Source organism: Triturus cristatus, chromosome 6, assembly GCF_964204655.1.
Source record: "Triturus cristatus chromosome 6, aTriCri1.1, whole genome shotgun sequence".
Classification (NCBI taxonomy): Eukaryota; Metazoa; Chordata; class Amphibia; order Caudata; family Salamandridae; genus Triturus; species Triturus cristatus.
The window spans coordinates 943319122-943339580 of record NC_140589.1 but is presented as its reverse complement, the minus strand read 5'-3'; positions in this window follow the sequence as shown (position 1 = coordinate 943339580).

The window sequence follows — 20459 nt, the reverse complement described above, 5'->3', positions numbered from 1 at the left end:
CGTGCCGAATTTGAGTTTAACTAGATGGTCTGTAGCCCCATGGAGATGAGGAGGAAATCAAGGTTATCTTATATTCAGTGCTGGGCTCAAGAGTTAACAAAATGAATCAGGCTGCACCCATGCATCCAATCCATACTCTAAACACACTGAAAGAGTTGGGAATTTATAGGATCTCATTAGTAAGAAATACATTTAAATCTTTGAAAGTTGCAAGTATTGCAACACTTCTATTGACAGACAGCTTATGCATAAGATGAGTAAACCTTTTGGAAGATCAAAATATGAATAGCCTGTAGACTAAGAGAACAGAACCAAATAATATTTGATTATTGATCTAAATCTTTCTCTACCAAGAGACTATTCAATGTTGATGACAAAGAGAGAGGAATGTATTTGTGTATGTGTAACTTAATCGCTGAGAAGAGCAAGAAAGAGGAATCTATTAAGTTACCTGAATATATTTAATGTGATGCATTGTTGTGTATCTGTTGTATCCCTCTGGGTACATTCCTGACTGTTGATTGGGATACCATTGGTTTTACCCTTTCTCTGATGTAGTATGACCAACAAGTCATGATTTGAGGGGATTTCAACACATGGGCAGAGCAGACTAATGATTTTTATGTTCATTCCCAGTAGACTATGTCTGTACACTAGATTTTAGGCAAATAGGCATAAGCCCCACTCACGCTCAGCTTGGACTGGCAGCTAGTAAAGGTGTCAGACACTGTGCAAGTGTTGTCTTCTTGTTCTGTGGTTCACCAACTTTTGATCACGATTCTGGTATCCTTCATATCTTCAATCTAAATGTCAAATGATTTTCAAGACAACTTTTAGAAGATATGTGGTGCATTAGCAGGTACTCTGGCTGTGTCAAAGGGAAAGTAGAAATCGCCATGCTACTACTATTGTATTTACTAGCTGCCCCTCAAGGATAAGGATAGCTCAGGTGACAGCAAGAATATTAAATTCCTCCACGCACATCCATCTTGGATGTGACGCAAAGTTGCAGGGAATTGGAGTCTGGTAAAGCTAAACTCCCCTACCTTGGGAGAAGTCAGGTAATGTCAAGAAAATGTACCTGACTTCTCAAAGAGCGAAGTTTCTCTACAATTTATTTTCAATCACCTCCACTTCAAGGTGCCCTTCGAATTCAATAATGTATTGCAATGGAATACATTTGGGGAAATTGGCATAATTGCAGACTTCTTCAGACTTATTCTTTGATTTATTAACACCCAGGCAGACGTCACATCATGTTTCAGCAGTAGTAAAGTTTTTGATTAAATATATAGAATGGTCAAAGGTATATGGTAAATTGCTACCAACCCTATTTAATTTCTCTGTTTCATACTTGCAGAATATCCTACGTACAGCTATATGAAACCCTGTGAAAATTTCTGCCCCATCTATTGGTATATTGAAAGGCACATATGATACAACCTTAATTGATTAAATTTAAGAGGCTTACAAAGGAGCAATGCCTGGGGTGAATATATTAAAACTAAGCATTAACCCTACTCATTCAATAGTAATGTTTGAGAGGAAAATAGTCTAAATACATTATATTATTTTGCATCTGTATATTATGTACGGACTCTGAACTAAACTTCAATTGAAGAAGTGAGGATGCATTTTTATCTTGATTTAACTCTAAGAACCTCGCCTACAACAATCGTATGCACCAAAGTCTGCAACTTTGTTTGAGGGATTATCACAATTCATGTTTGAGGAATTATCACAATTCAGCGTGCTATATAGAAGCAACTCTGTGATACATTTTGGCAAGGTATAAGAGGCACAGTAATCAACAAAGCTGCATTATGGAGCTGAGATATGGCGCTAATTCACTCGTTTCTTGAATGACAGATATTGAAGAAGAAAATATGGTACAGAGCATGAAGGAATTGACCAGGGATCCCACTGCGAGAAGTGGAGGAAGAATAGGAATTGACCAAAATGTTTGAGGGCACTTTTATGAAGAGTTGAAGAATGACCCAACAATTGATTTTGTAATAAAATGTTTAAGAGCAAAATGGTGGATACTGGCCCAGGGGATGAGGTAGGTTGTACACTTATGTACCACTGTCTAGGAAAAAAATTAAATACTGCATATGCTGAGTGGTCTTATCTCTTTTGATTGGAAGATTGTGATAGAGACGTAATGATAGATTTTGGTTACAACAAGGCTTTGCTTCAAATTCCATGAAAAAGTGACAGCCACATAGATGAAAAGAGGAATGAACTTAGAGTGTTTTTATTAAAGACCCCTGAAAAACGTCGACAGACCATTTTTACCAGATAAAGAAGTTAACAGCTGGGATGCAGAATGATTGAAACTGATTATTTATTGGGATGAAAAATCAAATATTTTGAATTTACGCAGAAAATAGCTCATTTTTAGGTGCAAAGATTTTTGACGAATGTTAAAAAATAATTATTTTGAGACAACGAATGCATTTGAATCTTTGCTTAGAATGAGAGGGTGCTTCACTTGTGCGCCAAGCAACGTGGTACATGTGTAATGTAAACCTCTAAGTCAGATTTTTGAAGTCACTTTGCCTTCAAAAATCTGGAGTAACGCAGCACAAATCACTATGTGTCCTTACTCTGCGCTGGGAAGGTGTTCCATGGGCGTTGCATGGGCATACCCACACAATTCACATGGATTTTGCATTCTTCAGCACATATAGAAAGAGGAATATTCCTCCCAGGGTTGTTTGTATGCAGAAAGGTGCCCCTTCCTGCACAAAAACAATCCTGCATGCAACACATGCATCCTTGCACCATGGTACATAGGTGCCTGCGTTGACACTAGACTGCCAAAAGGACGTCAGCGCAAGGTAAAGGACCGGAATGCGCCATATTGCCTTTAATATGGTGCATTCTTGTCCTTTTCCTCTTGCGCAGCGCAGCAAGGTGGCTCGCTGCGTTGCAATGTGTTACGTCACAATCTCATAAATGAGTCCCAAGATATTATACCTCAAATTTATTATAGCAGGTGTCTATTTAAAATAAATTGATGAGGATGTGATCTGTGATTAATGTAATGGCAAAGTTTTTGGTAAGAGAGAGCATATTCCGGAACTAAGAGCACCTTAATTAATCCATTGATATCATCATTTTAAAAAGTATTCAACTTGCAACTAATAAACTAATAAGAAACTGCTTTAAGTTGTTGCTGAATTATTTTTTGAACAAGTGTGTGCAATTATTGGTATATTTGTACATTTTTGGTAATACTGAACAAGCTGAATACAAATAACAATTTATTTTGACTTAAAACATATTTCACTTTTTTTGAACACGTCTGTTATTTTGTGTGTACCATAGTGACATTTTATTAAAGAGGCTGTAAATGGAAATAAAGGGCCAGTGGAAAGATGGAATAAGCACACAAATTCCAGTAGAGAAGCCGCGCGCTTGCGCGTGCACAGCGCCCGCTGAAGGCCCCCGTTAGATTGGGTCTGAATTGCCTCTGATGGGTTTCTCAGCCTTGCTGGCAATAATGGTCCCCCACGGTGCCAGCGAACAGCGAGCAATTTTCTGCAGGAGCTGCTGTGACCAGATTATATTAAGATGAGATGCTGTCGTGACACAAACATATAAAAGCTTTTACTCAGTCCGTTTCCAAAGGCGAGGAGGCGGGGTCAGACATCCTTGCTTGATCGAGCTCTATGGATCGGCAAAGAAGAAAACCGGTTAGTGTTTTCATTGTGTGCGACGCACTGTGCTCCGAATTAGGGATTCCATTTCCTCTGTGCAGGCAGACAGATGCTGTGCGCATGCTGGCAATTTACAAACCATTAGGCATGATTGGGCCGCACAAATTCCTGCCTCACCATTACATTTCCCATTCTTCCTGTGTTGTCGGACATGCATTATGGGTAGCGGTGTTGGAGCAATTTTCGGGATGGGGATGCTGTCATTGATGTTACATCACTGAAGTTCTAGGGATTGTGACAAATCCAAGCAACACACAGAAAACAAGTTTAGCAAACGAGCCACGTCCGTTCAGCATGAGAGTTAGGGGTGTGGTATGTAACTGGTGGTGCATTTTAGAGCATACTGTCGCAAATGTGTTACTATACCATTGTGTGGTAGCTCACTGTCATTTATGGGCGGCACATTTCCATTGAAATGACTGTTAAAGTTGCACAGGCATTCAGGTTTACTAATAAAACTCTGCAGCACATAAAGGATAATGTTTGCAAATCAGGTTCCAGGACCTATGTATCATTTGCACATCATCGAGTAAAGTGTCTTGTCTTGCAGTGTTTTGGTCCTAAAATGATCTAAGGGGCATATTTACAAAGAAATGACACAGCGCGGTGTTGCAAGCAGTTTAGTAGCCCCACGCAGCGTCATTTTAAAAACACTGTGGTGTACCATAGTTAGAAGAATACTGCGCACCCCTGTGTCATCCCTTGGGCCAGCGCTCAAAAAGCTGCAGAGTGCCAATGCAGACTCCCGTGCATCATCGTTCAAGGGCGCCTTGCAGGGATGAATATTTATGTGCAGGTAGGGACACGTTGCTGCACATAAACAATCATTAAAGGTGATTTGCTCTTTCTATGAATGTGGCTCACATAGAGCAATACACAAAGAGAAATAAAAGTATTTATCTTCATTGCACTTTTCAATGGCATTAATTTTAGGCACTGCCTCAGATTTACGGATCCTTGTAAACCTGGGGCAGCATCAAAAAGCAATAGGTCTTGCGGTGTAACGCCCACAGCAGCACCCAGTAAATACCCCTTTCACACAAAGGGATGCGTGAAAAGGGGCTATAATTGCAAGGCCATGTAAAGCCGCGCAAAGTGGCTTTGCGTGGCCTTGCACATTTGGGTCAGCACACAGTGCTAACAGACCTTAAAAAAAAGTGATGCACTGGTGGTACTCGGGGCCGGTAAATATGCCCCCAAGTTTCCATCACAATTCAGAATTATAATTGTGCTTTCTTAACTGCTATTTTGAAATAGTTTAGTACATTTACATGGAGTTTTGTTGTGTTTTGAAGAATGACATACTACAGCCTTTCCTTCCTATACTCCAGTAAGATTGTCACATAGATCACTTTCCAAACTCTGCAGTCAGAGAGATAAAAGTAAACATCAATCTCCTTGCCAAAAGAATAAGCAACAATTTGTCACACATCGCATGACATTTGACCTCTGGGATAAGTAAAAAAAATGTAAAGTCAACGTTATTGCTCATCCATCTTCTGAACTTCAGAATGATTATTTTGGGGATGCTGCAGAACCACTGCAAGCTAACTTATAGAGCCTATTATTATGGAATGTTCTTGTTGATGCTTGCCTTTTTATAGCTGAACATGTGATTAACTTTAGGCAAAGCCTCATCAGAGCACTGGAATAAGGAGGCATTTTCCAAATTGTATTGTTTCCATATGCAGCTGCTTTACATGTGAATTCATTATTTCTATACTGGAGTAGTTAATGCAGGTATTGTCTGTGCTCAATGAGTCAAATTTATAGGCTATATTTAGGAACTAATTTGGCTTGGACGTTCGCCCTCCTCTTAGATCAAAACTTCATGGCCTGCAGGTAAAGTGTTGCTGGAGCGCCTGGTAGAAGGTGATATATTTGATCTTCACTAGTACCAAGCAGAGGTTTAAAATGTGGGTCGTTTGAGGCCAAACAAGTGAAGATGGGCAAAATATTATGGTAAAGTGAGAAACACATACATTTTCCTCGCTGAACAGATTCAGTATATTTCTGATACTTTGCTTTGTTGGTGGACTTTTGTATTATTGGCAGATGTCATTGCCCTGCAAAGCAACTAACTGCTACGTACCACCAAAACCCATCAGGAACTTGCTAATTTTTTTAGATGTCAAAAATGTGAAAAAAGCAGTTCTGTCTTCAAAGGCACGCAATAATGGACCAAGTTGAGGCTGCTCTCCCTCCTTCAAAGAAATGCACATCATATCACATAAATTTCCCTTTAAAAGAAAATACTTTGGGGCAGATTTACAAGCCCCTTGCGTCACTTTTGCACCGTCGTTGGGTCACTTTTGTGACACAGCGTAAAAGTTGCGGCCCATTTACAACGTGACGCATCTAGGGAGATGCGTCACGTTGTGAAGCCCTGTGCCACATTAAACCTGCATCAGGTTTAATGTATGCAGGGTGGGCGTTCCGTCGCAGGAAGCCCCGTAAAAGTGACGCAGTGAAATCTACAAGATTTCACTAAGTCACTTTTACGTCCAAGCTGCGTCAAAACCCTGCGCCTGCTTGAAGCAGGCGAAAGAATTGACGCAGCATGTTAGGCATAGTGCATCACTGAGCATTGCTGGAGTTGCGTTGTGCTTGCGTTGTACTTGCGACACGACTCCAGCAATGCGTGACTTTTCCGTCAACAGTATTTCTGACGTATCTGTCAATCCTTGAGCCATGGTGCGCCGTATTGTAAATACGGCGCATCCATGGTGACGCAAGGATTTGGCATGTTGGTGCAGGGAAAGTGACGCATCTCTACAGATGCGTCACTTTCTTGTAAATCTGCCCCTTTATTTTTTGTTACTAGCTTTTATTATGCTTCGGTCAAAAATGGGTGATTAAATTGTGGCAGTCCATGAGGGCCATGGGGGTGGAGGCCTCTATTGTGGACTTTCTAATGGATCTGCATAGGGATACCAAGGCAAATATTAGATATGCACAGGATCTCCGGGTTTCCAAGGAATTCAATATTGAAAGAGGGGTGAGGCAGGGCTGTATTCTTGCCCCCTTCTTGCCCCCTTCCTGTTTAACCTATACATCAATGATATTGAAGGAGCCCTGGTAGCTACGGGGGCGGATTTCCTCCTATATGCGGATGACGCCGTCCTGATAGTGAGAACCGCTAGAGGACTCCAATCTTTATTAGACGCTTTCTTGAATTTTATGGGGTCCCGTGACTTAGCGATTAATAATGCAAAATCTTATGTCTTGCAGGTAGGGGCTCGTCCCACAAAAAAGTATTCTTTTTCTGTAGGTTCTGCGAAGGTCCCCACTACATCAGTTTTTTCATACCTGGGGGTCCTGTTGGATGATCGCTTGAAGTGGGAGCCCCTCATTCTAAGGAAAAAGGGGGAGCTTATCCGAATAACTGCCGCCATTTTCAACTTTGCTGCTAAGATGGGGAAGCGCCCAATTGCAGTCTTGCTGAAAATCTATCAGGCTAAGGGTGTGTCAACTGCATGTTACGGTAGTGAAGTCTGGGGGTATACCACAGCTGATGCGCTGCAGGTGGCTGAGAATAACTTTTTACAGCGTCTACTGGGAATGCCAACCTGTTTATCTAACCTAATAGCTCATGAAGAACTGGGGGTCCCATTTTTAGGTGATACTATTGCCCTGCATCCCCTAGTGTTCTGGCTTAAGTGTTGGCCAAACTAGGAGCTAAAGCTCACCCAGCAGATCCTAACGGACTGTATGACCCTGGAACATATGTCCAGAATTCCATGGTTGTAGTATGTTAGAGGTCGCTTTACGGAATTGGGGCACCCAGAACTTTTCTTAAAACCGTCAACTATAACAAAAAAGGATGTGGAACTGGTTAAAAAGCATTTATTTGCACCAGGAGGCTAGAAAGAGATGAACAGGAATTATGCAAACCAAGTGTCCATAAATTTCTGACCCTAAAAACTCATCCATTGGCTGAGCCATACCTTTTGGGAACATTGACCACTTATGAGCGGTTTTTACTGTCCAGGTTTCGTCTCGATTTTTTCCATCTTTTAATTGCCGTTCCGAAAGGGTGTAGCAGAGGACAGGTGTTAGCACCTTGTGGTTGCGACAACCTGTCTCCACAGGACCTGCTACACTTTATGTTCCTCTGTAAATTCTATGAAGTACCTCGGAGACATTTTTTACTCAAAAGAAGCTTAATTTTAACCAGGTTCGCCCAGCACTTTTGTATTCGCAGCTGTTGAAACCAGACTGTATATTCTTTATTGTAGGTTATCTGAAATCTTTGGTGAGAACCAGGGCCTGCCTGGAATATTAGTTATTTCAGGGGGAGGAGGTTCTCATAGTTCTAAGGTACGTCTCTTATGTGTTCTCTATTTTTAGCACAGAAATGTACTTATTGTACCTGCCATATTTTATTTGTAATCTTTTATGGCTATGGACTGTAGATTATTTTAATGTACTTCTTTTATGGAATGTGTTTATACATTGTGGCTTTTATGGTTTTCACACTGTAAAACCGAATAAAGTTTTATGAAATGAAATGAGTGAATGCATAAATGAATGAATGGATGTTTACTTGTAAGGCTTACATTATTAAAGCACTTCGGGGCAGATTTACAAGAAAGTGACGCATCTGTATAGATGTGTCACTTTCCCTGCACCAACATGCCAAATCCTTGCGTCACCATGGATGCGCCGTATTTACAATACGGCGCACCATGGCGCAAGGATTGACAGATGCGTCAGAAATACTGACGCATCTGTTGACGGAAAAGTCACGCATTTCTGGAGTCGTGTCGCAAGCACGACGCAACTCCAGCAATGCTTAGTGCCGCCCCATGCCTAACATGCTGCGTCAATTCTTGCGCCTGCGTCAAGCAGGTGCAGGGTTTTGACGCAGCATGGATGTAAAAGTGACTCAGTGAAATTTTGTAGATTTCACTGCATCACTTTTACGGGGCTTTCTGCGACGGAACGCCCACCCTGCATACATTAAACCTGACGCAGGTTTAATGTGGCGCATGGCTTCACAACGTGATGCATCCCTAGATGTGTCACGTTGTAAATGGGCCGCAACTTTTACGCTGCCGCTACGTCACAAAAGTGACGCAACAACGGTGCAAAAGTGACGCAGGGGCTTGTAAATCTGCCCCTTCAAATCCAGAGCCTTGTGCCTAGCAACTGTCACCAACACTAAATTCACAGAATGAGAGGTAACAGGCACAGGACTCCGGACACTGAAGTCATTCACAGAGAATCAAGCCTCCACACATGTCGTACAAATGTGTCTACGCAATTTTTTGGCTTATAACTTGCCGTTTAGACCCAATCTAAAAAATATGTTATTTCCACTAGGATAAGTAACAACGAGCAGGAAATAGCTGCATAACAACACACCCAAAAGTGCAAAAATGCAAGAGCTCTGATATGAAAACAATTAACATAACCGAAGACTCACGTTTGTATTGCTTTAGAAGAACTAATTACCAATGTGGGAGCTTCTTCTTACAGATCAAAACACAGATGGCCTGACATGATTGCCAATTCTCATGTAGGGATTAAGAGTGATGGTCGTCCTGCCCTAAATAGGGTGAGGTGACCACCACTGTGACCTGACAGCCCTGTGGCAGTCGGGCCATCATGTCAAAGTTTTCCGAAGGTTGAGCCAGTTGAGGCTCCGCTGTTGGAATCCCTGCAGTTCTCCACCTCTAAATAGGGCAGGACTAGGGCTTTAAGTGGAAATAACAAAACTGGAGGGTCTCTGAAAGGGGCGTGGCTGATGTAATTAAGGGTGTGACTTAAAAGCATGTAAGCTGAAAATCTATGCTTAGCTTAGTGTGGCGCCCCACTGGTATTTTGCTACTTCTGTCATTACAGCCAGAAACATAATACAGCAAGTAAAATTACACTTATAACAAGCTAGTACTATTGGCTTTGTCAATAGTTGTTAGTTGCATAAGGTAAATAACCAACAACCATGCCTTCATAGTATAGCATATTGACAATGCTTCAGTTCTGAAATGGTGGGACTGTGAAAGAACTATAATGAGTCTCTTTGAAGTTACATCAAGGGCAGTAAAGGGTGGTACTGCTGCAGAGGTAATATTTATTTTTTTCATGTTGAGGGCAAAAAGGAAAAGTCCAAAAGGGACCCTTCTCAGCACCTGCTTTTAAGAACTGCTGGAGCTGAGCACCGGCAGGACCCGGCCCACTTAAAGTCCTGGGGCAGGAGACCCACAAGTTGCTACCAGAATAGAACATTTGCCATAACACGGCCCTATGGTGGCTGGTGATCTTAGAAAGTGGTAGGGCACAAATCCCTGCTCCAAATTCCACCAATAAGCAAGTGAACTAAGCAGGTCCAACCTCCACCAGGGAATCTCAGGGAGCTCTCCCATCTGTGAGAAAATGATGAAAAATGGGGTCAGACAGTGGATTTGACAGTACAAGGTTATACAAATCCAAAGGCTCTGAAGGAGCACTTATGAAATACTTCAATACATGCATGGCATGTCAAACGTGCCTGATCTTTTCTACAGCTCCTAGGTGTTCACTAGCTCTGAGACATTTTTGAGAAATGCATGTCAAAATTGGGAACTTTTCAACAAAACTTCCCAAAAATGAGTACAAAACAAAAAGATGATGCAGTCAGCTTTAACACATCTTATAATTTTTATAGTAGGCTTTTTCATTTCTAGATTTTACTTCCTTTCCTTTCTCCATGGTACATTTTCCAAGCCCATTCTCAGGATTACGGTATGTCTGAAATGGACCTGGTGCAAAAAACATAACATTCCGTAAATCTCAGACTCTGCAGCATAGAGTCCCCTGGTATGTTATCCCAGTGTGCTGTTTGGGCCTGATTCTGCTGTGTTTACAGTGCATTGGAAGTCCGCGGTGCCTTTTGATAAGTTCTGGAAGTGGGCGCAGCAATCATAGCAGGTCTTGATAAGGTGGATTCTGGAGCATGAAGTGCCTTGGTATGTTCTCCAGGTGTCCAGAGCGACCTATTTCACTGTGTTTCCCATGCAGCATGTGTCCCTGGCAGGTTTTGTCCAGTGCTGGTGGAGGGTAGGGCCATTCTGCCCAAGTGTTGACTCAGGGGACTCTTGCAATATGTTTCTGGAGATTTAATTCCTGTATGCTGTGCCTCACAGTAACCCACAGCAACCAGACTACTCTTGCAGGTGAACACACTGTCATCCACTCACCTTCTTGGAACTTTCAAGATCACTGAGAAAGTCTCTCCATTCTACTTGATACTTTGTGCGTTGGTCTGAGCAGCTTAACATAGTATTAGGAGAGACTGAAGAGACAAGGCATAACAATGTAAGAGCTGAGTTCTGTAGACCGGAGGAAAGGAGGTAAACTACTGACATAAAATGCCACCTTTTTAGTAAATACCTGTTTGCTTCCTAAACATTGGTATGTCCTTTCAAAACATAACAGGCATATTGGTCGAGTGCACATTCACACATGTTAAGAAACTCTTTTGGGCTATTGACAGATATGAATAGATGTTTATTGTTACCTGTATAAATGATAACATTTTACTATTCTTAGAAAGATGATAACCTGAATCGTACCAAGTGAATTCGAACATATAACCATGGGGTCAAAGAAAGATCTTTTAAGAGGGTGAGTTAGTCCACTGAACCAATAATGAAAAAATCCCTAGGCAATGAAAGGTCTATGAGAATCAACCGACCAAATTAACTAGCAAAACAGTACAGTAGACTCAGTGTAAGCAAGAATAATTTTTAAAGTACATTTCTTTAATTAGAACATTGGAATGTTGGAAGCTCCATTGAAAACAATGGAGTGCTCCGGGCTTATAATGGCTGGTATAAGCCCGGAGCTCCAACATTCCAATGTTTCTTTGTTCACAGCTCTGGCTGTGAACAAAGGCTTCAGGGAGCCTGAGAGGATTTCAATCACCTCCGCTCCCTGAACGCTTTGTTTTATTTGTTAGAACATTCTGCCCTCTAGTGGCAGAATGTTCTAATAGCCTTATAGCCCTTCGTAGCAGGGCTATACCGGCTTTTAAAGTCCCTCTGCTTTGTTAAAGTCCCTCGCCTTTGGCTCGGGCCTTTAACACTGCAGCGGGCCTTTAATAGCCGGTATAGCCCGCTACGGTGGGCTATAAGGCTATATTAGAAATTGGAACATTGGAAGCTCCATTGAAAACAATGGAGTGCTCCGGGCTTATAATGGCTGGTATAAGCCTGGAGCTCCAACATTCCAATGCTTCTTTCCGGCTGTGAACAAAGGCTTCAGGGAGCCTGAGGGAATTTCAATCCCCTCGTGCACCCTGAAGCCTTTGTTTAATTTGTTAGAACATTCTGCGCTCTAGTGGCAGAATGTTTTAATAGCCTTATAGTCCTTCGTAGCAGGGCTATACCGGCTATTAAAGTCCCACAGTCTTGTTAAAGTCCCTTGCCTTCGGCTCGGGCCTTTAACGCTGCAGCGGGCCTTTAATAGCCGGTATAGCCCGCTACGGTGGGCTATAAGGCTATATTCAATTTAGTTAAAAGATGTATCAAAGCACGATTCATGAAGAAATTTAAATTGGAACATATTCTCATCAAAATATATACATACATAAATGACAAAATGACAGAAATACAAATAACATGAATTCACTATGTACATAACAAAACATACAACAACTGTATTTATGTGGTTGATACAAATCTCCAAAAAAACATATAATACAGTGGTGCAGAAAGTGGCCGCGTAATGGGTCTTCTACGCGCGTTTCGGCGCACACTGCGCCTTCATAAGGAAAGCCACAAAATTTCCTAAAGAGTGAATTAAAAACCAAAATAAAATACACAGAGAATCATGATAAACATTAAAAATGATCAACTCAGTACCTTCACCAAGAAAAAAGATAAGCTTTTTAATGAAGCAAAGGAACAATGTAGCCGGAAACTAGAGATAAAATGACTGTAATACTCATACCATTAGCCCTGGAACAAAAAGCCGTGCAAAATGGTGATAAAGTGATGCACATACATATTCAATAAAGGTGAAAAATTGGTAAGTTAGAATCTGTTAACATTAGTATGGGGTACATAAGATAGATATGTTTCTCATATGCCTCATGTATTGTCTCTGAGGAAGGTATAGAGGCATCTGTCAAGCTACAGAGTGTAACCCAGGGTTTCTACATCAAAACCAGTATACCTTTGTAAGATTTGCAAATGCAACTCCCCCCACCCCCCCAAATATTCTGGAATACATATTCTTCAACATGTGGAGGGTTTTATGCCACAGTTATTGTGAAATCCTTAACTTATTTTCAACAATATTCGGAATACTGCTCAGTCGGTGATGGAAATGTACTCATGCAAGTTAGTGTTATTTTAGTACATGAATCGCCCAAGGTTTGAATGCTACAAGTCCTCTCACACTTAGGGTCCATTAGGATGACGGACGGATTGCCCCCGCTGGGCCGGCGGTAGTCAACGCTGGCCAGGCGGGGGCAATCAGCCCGCCATCCTTGCCTGGGTGACCCCCCGCCATATTAGTATGGCTGGGGGGTCCGCGGCGGATGGAAAGATCGTCCGCCGCTTTTCCGCTGGTCGACTCATCCACCGGGTGGAAAAAGTGCATAACCTGGTGTCGGTGTCTGCAAGACACTGCCATCCATATCATGATTCATGTGGTGAATCGCCTTTCCATGGTGGCATTGCCGCCATGGAAATGCATGCGGTTCCTGCGTATAGGGGCCTGTTGCGGGCCCCCAGGGTGTTGGGGGGATGGGGGGTGCACATGGGGGTACCTATGGTACCCCCGTCATTGCACTGCACTACGTGGCAGGCACCACCTGGTGCCTGCCATGTAGTGCATGGCAATGCTGTGCACAGTATGTATACATTGCGAGTGGGTCTGCAGCCTGCAGATCCACCCGCAATGTATATGGCCCAGGATGCACCTGCCAGTGTAGCGGGGGCATCCTAATGCACATGGCGGGACTGCCGCCACTTCGGCGGTCGGTCCCTGGCTCCGTGGCGATGGCTTTGTCCGCCCGCCATCGTAATGGACCCCATACTTTCTCTTATTGAAGTAGATGTGCACCTCCTTGATATATGGCAACACTTGCAGCTGTCAAACGCGTGTAAGAAACTTGAACACGTCTAGCATGCTATCTATGATGCTGCCAAAAGGTCAATTCATATGGAGGAGTTATGCCATTACAAAAAGTGACTTTGACATGCAAAGGCAGGTTTTTTGGCTCAGCTTGGGAAAAATTTTATTACAGAAGAGAAATTGTCAAAAGTCCTTAATATTGAGTTTGGGAAAATGCCTAAAGATTTCGCAGTGCCGGAGTTTGTGTAACTTTTGGTGTGCAACTTGCATAAAATAATCTCACAACTGGTTCACAAAGAAATTGTCACACTCAGACATTTTCTGCTCAGTCCAGTTTGCCTGTTGGTATCTTGTACATTTTTATATGTAAGGGACACACTTGCTTTAAAAAAAATAACACAAAATACCAGCATATCACATTTTGCTATCAAAGAGAATATCTGCAAAACTCTCACAGAATGTCATGACATTTCACAAGAGAAACATATACAATTTCCAAACGTCTACTTATTTTCAGTCCCGCATTGTATGTTTATATAATTAGACCTATATTGAATATTCTATCTAAAATCTTTAACAACTTAAGGCCTGATTCTGAGTTCAGTGGTCCATTTGGCTGCTGAACTCATTGTCTAGGTGCGGTGGTGGTCGGGGACCGCCACACCAGTGGTTTGACTGCTGTAGTACAACTACAGTGGTCAGACCTCCAGGGGACCACCGCAACTGCCAGGTAACCGTGTTTCCTGGCGCTGGCACAGCGGTCGGTGGCACACAATATGGTGGCGATAGCACTGCGACACCGCCAAGCATATTACGAGTTTTCCTAACCACCAGGATTTCATGACGATGTTCACACTGGTTCACTGATAGGATATCAACGCCCAAAATGTCCCTATACACAAATTTTGAGTCATAAATATCGATGTCAAAAATATGGACATCCTATATTTATAATGTTAAGTATAAAAATATTGAGAGGAATAATATTGATGTACAAAATATAGATGTTTGAATATATGTAAAAAAAAAAGTTACATATATGAAGGTGCCGATTCCGATCCTGGAAAACCCGGGTACGAATGGTCGTACGGAGCATTTTCTCCGTACGACTCGTACCCGGGAATTCCACCTTACAAACCAGCAAGTACGATTCGTACAGAAATACCATTTCCGTACGAATCGTAAAAAATACCGTACGGCTAAAAAATACATACAATTCTGATCCTGGACAGCGCATACGCGACGTCCGCACGGAGTCAGGCAGCGTTTTACGGACCAGCAAGTACGATTCGTACCTACAGCACTCCGCACGGCTATATTTTTACGGGAGCCAAAAAGTGCCAGAAAAGCTAAGTACGCTGCGATGCACGACGAAAAGGGGGCCCGGTACGCAACGTACGCGACGTACACGCCATCACCCACATTGTACGTGTCATCATGTACGGTGCGTACCCCAACATTGCATATGTACGGTGCATACATACGCTCTGTTGGGGTACGCACCGTACATAGGCCAACAGTGCATATGTACAGTGCGTATGTACGCACCGTACCCCCACCCCCCGTAGGTACGGACCATACCCCACCACCCACGTATTTATGGACCGTACCCCCCACCCGCGTATGTCCGCACCGTACCCCCCACCCCCCATATGTACGGACCGCACCCCCCCACCCGCGTATGTCCGCACCGTACCCCAGGCGTACCCCAATCCTTGCGTATGTATGGTCCGTATATACGCGAGGATTGGGGTACGCCTGGGGTACGGTGCGGACATACGCGGGTGGGGGGTACGGTCCGTACATACGGGGAGTGGGGGGTACGGTGCGAACGTACGCGGGAGGGGGGAGGCTGGGGGGGGGGCGTACGACTCGTACCCCGGGCGCAAGTGGTCTCGGGGTAGGGGTCGTACAAAGTTCGCTCCGTACGGGGCTTTTTCCATGCGCTTGTGTTTTCGGACGGGCGGTACGGATCGTACTTGCGCGCTCGGACTTCAGTTTTACGATTTGTATGTAAAACTGTCCGGGGACGTCTCGTAGACTTTTCCCGAAGCGATTCGTATGGATTTTTCACGTACGAATCGTACTTTGCCGTTTGTACGGGACTTGTACGATTCGTACGGAAAAAAATACGGATACGAGTCGTACGGTAATTTTTTTTAACGGATCGGAATTGGCACCCATATGATAAAATTGACTAAAAAAATTATTTGGATTTAATATACATTTTAACAAATATAGGAAATAAAATTAATTGAAGAAAATGTAAACATACATATATAAAATGTAATATATATATATTTTTACTTTGAAACAAATAATAAACTTAATTTACATTTATTTTTAAATTTTATAAATATAAATTTTTTGACAAATAAATATGTATATATACATGCAACTAACTAATTAAAAAAACATTATATTAATAATTAAAACATTTAAATATTTAGGTGCCGATTCCGATCCTGTGAAACCCGGGTACGAACCGTCGTACGGAGCGTTTTTCTCCGTCCGACTCGAACCCGGGAAAACCACCTTACAAACCCGCAAGTACGATTCGTACAGAAATACCATTTCCGTACGAATTGTAAAAAACACCGACCAGCTAAAATATACCCACAATTCTGATCCGGGACACCACGTACGTGACGTCCGGACGGAGTCAGGCAGCGTTTTACGAACCAGCAAGTACGATTCGTGCCTACGTCACTCCGCACTGACAATATTTTACGGCAGCCAAAAACTGCCGGGAAATTGAGGAGGACGCGAGGAAGGAGCACCTGTACGCGACGGACAGCCATGGACCCCATCCTACGTGTCATCCTGGCCCTCATAGCCTACGACCTGGTGCACAGGAACCGACGCAGACACCGCAGAAGGTCAGAACAACACCCAGGGGCAAAGGTGGGGGGCAGGGGCAGGAAACACAACCCCCACCCAAGGCAAAATGTATACATGCCCTGTACATACCGTACCTCCAGGGTCTGGTCACTCGGGGGGGGCGTGTCCACCAAGGCCTGCGTCCTGCCACAACGGAAGTTGTTGGGGTGACGTAGGGGTACGGCCCGTGCCCAGGCCTTAAGAGCGTGGGTACGGGTCGTACCACGCCTACCCCTACGTCACCCAAACAATGGTGGTACGGCCCGTACCCACGTTCTGTAGGCCTGGGTACGGGCCGTACCCCTACGGCACACCAACAATGGTGGTACGGCCCGTACTCACGCTCTTCAGGCCTGGGTACGGGCCGTACTACCATTGTTGGGGTGACATAGGGGTACGCGTGGTGTGACCCATACCCACGCTCCGAAGGCCTGGGTACGGGCCGTACCTCTACGTTACCCCAACAATGGTGGTACGGCCCGTACCCAGGCCTGAAGAGCATGGGTACGGGCCGTACCACCATTGTTGGGGTGACATAGGGGTAGGCGTGGTACGACCCGTACCCACGTTCTGTAGGCCTGGTTACGGGCTGTACCCCTACGCCACCCCAACATTGGGGGTACGGCCCGTACCCAGGCCTGAAGAGCGTGGGTACGGGCCGTACCACCATTGTTGGGGTGACGTAGGGGTAGGCGTGGTACGACCTGTACCCACGCTCTGAAGGCCTGGGTATGGGCCGTACCCCTACGTCACCCCAACAATGGTGGTACGGCCCATACCCACGTTCTGTAGGCCTGGGTACGGGCCGTACCCCTATGTCACCCCAACATTGCTACGATCCACTTCAGTGGACAGAGACATAGGGGTGGGTGCCTATCACTCCCAGCAGTGCCCAGACATATGAGGGGTGGGTGCAGAGGACCCCCAGCAGTGCCCAGAGATATGAGGGGTGGGTGCCTATCACTCCCAGCAGTGGCCAGACATATGAGGGGTGGGTGCCTATCACTCCTAGCAGTGCCCAGACATATGAGGGGTGGGTGCAGAGGACCCCCAGCAGTGCCCAGACATATGAGGGGTGGGTGCAGAGGACTCCCAGCAGTGCCCAGACATATGAGGGGTTGGTGCCTATCACTCCCAGCAGTGCCCAGACATATGAGGGGTGGGTGCCTATCACTCCCAGCAGTGCCCAGACATATGAGGGGTGGGTGCAGAGGACTCCCAGCAGTGCCCAGACATACGAGGGGTGGGTGCAGAGGACCCCCAGCAGTGCCCAGACATATGAGGGGTGGGTGCTTATCACTCTCAGCAGTGCCCAGACATATGAGGGGTGGGTGCAGAGGACCCCCAGCAGTGCCCAGACATATGAGGGGTGGGTGCCTATCACTCCCATCAGTGCCCAGGGATATGAGGGATGGGTGCCTATCACTCCCAGCAGTGCCCAGACATATGAGGGGTGGGTGCAGAGGCCTCTCAGCAGTGGACAGACATATGAGGGGTGGGTGCAGAGGACCCCCAGCAGTGCCCAGACATATGAGGGGTGGGTGCAGAGGACCCCCAGCAGTGCCCAGACATATGAGGGGTGGGTGCAGAGGACCCCCAGCAGTGTCCAGACATATGAGGGGTGGGTGCAGAGGCCTCCCAGCAGTGGACAGAGACATGGGGGGGTGTACATCATCCTCCCATTAGCAAAACTCCATGGGTGCATGAAGGCATCCACAATGTGCGACTATGTTGAGAGTGCCATGACAACACATCACTGACAGCCGTGTCCCACTCCCATGAGGATGGATGTCCTTCCCCCACTGCATGACACACCACATGTGGGTGTGATGAGAAATTACACATGCATACCCACCCCTGGCGGTGTCAGCACAATACACACACTGAGATCATGCAACAAGACTGTATCCTCATGTTAAACCCCACTCAACTAAGAAAGCATAAGGGAACACGCACGGTCACCCACATTCCAGGACTGATAGGAATGTACAGGTGCTGGGGCAGCCAACAAGTTGTTGCCTCCCATGGAGGGGAAAGGGTGGAGTACCCACAGATACAATGCCCACAATTGTCAGTCAGGTGCCCAAATACCCTGCAGAACAAGTAACACATGTGTGCTAGGCTGGGAGTACACACATGCATAGTGCGGAAAAGGGACCATGTCCACATTAAGCCATGGCAACATACTCCATGCACAAGTACAGTGACTACCAAGGATGGCACAGATGATGCAGGCGGAGACATTGCTGAGCAGGCATGGGCAAAGTTGAAGGGATCCCTCACACAGCAAGGAAATGTAGACACAGGTCAGCACAACAATTGGGAAACACCCTGCAGGGAAGAAGTCAGGTGCCACAGAGGAAGGAACACTCCTTGGGACAATGTCACCATACAGTAAGAGCTTACATGACCAAAGATTATTTGCAGAGACCTTGTGATGGCACGCAGATACCAGGGTCCTCCCCATGAGCAGCACACTACAACATTTCCCAGACACCGAACACATTATCACCACCCTAACTCAGGGAGCAGCAGCACCAACAGCAATACCAGAAAAGCATTCGTGTGCAAATGAAAAACAAAATGCTTTATTCAGCATAAAAAAATGATTGGATTTGAAATGTCCACTATATACAAGGCCCATAGGCCAGTCCATATTTGAATTCCGGGGGGGACACACTGGTACGCGTCTCCCCTAGCTTGCCTGCACAGTTCATAGTTCCTTTTCATCCACAGGGGGGGCATCATGTGGGGGGGAAGGATCAGGCACCGCAGGGACAGGAGGGGCAAGGGTAGGTGTTGTGGGTGCAGGGACGGACGACTCCACCACAGGGGGTGGGGCAGCGCCAAAGGTGGTGGTTAGGATGGCTCTGCACACGGTTGCAAGGTCTCCCAGCATCTCCCCTGCACCCGAAGGAACCACAGGCCCCAAGGAGGGGGGGGGGTCGGAGGGATGGGTTGCAGTGCTAGTGGGGGAGGGTGTGGACAGGGGGGGGGGACTCAACTCCCCTGCCTGGGGACTTCCTCGACCGCTTGCGGGGTGGTGTCAAACTGGGGCTGAGGGACTGACTGGCCATGAAGGACTCTTTGTCCGACTGTTGGGCAGGGGAGCTAAGGGGAGTGGTTTTGGAGGAAGTGGGTCGTGAGGACTGCGGACTCCCACTGTGGCTGCGTGGCTGCCGTTTGCCCCCGACCCAGTGGGTGTGCCTACTTCCCCCTGTATGTGCGTGACTGGAGGTGTGCGCTTGGCCTTCCCTGTTGGTGTGCTGCCTGTGTCTGGTGGGGTGCGTGCATGGGGATATCTGGGTGTGCTTGGGACAGGCATGGGAGTGGGAAGTGTGGATGGTGCAGGGGTAGGGGTGGGACAGAGCGCTGCAGGAGACCCACTGCTGCCGTCAGTGACGAGTCCATGGACCTCAGCAACATCCGTTGGTCAGACATGGCTGCTGACATGCCCTCCATGTACGACACCATCTGTGTCAGCAGTCTGGTGTGGCCATGGAGGACATTAAGCAGCGATGTCTGACCAACCTGCAACTGCCGCAGGATGTCCACAGACTCTGCATTGACGGCAGCAGGGGAGACAGGGGCAGGGGGTGCGATGCCTGGCACGAAGGAGACATGTGGTCGCCTAGCACGGACAGAAGGGACCCGAGCAAGTGGGAGGGCGGTGATGGGAATGGAGGGGGCGGCGAGAGATGTACTGCTGCTTTCAGCTGTGGGAGCAGCCTCTGCCCCCTCTGGGAGCTCGGCCTCAGACCTGTCACCGTCATAGTCGGTGTTGGGACT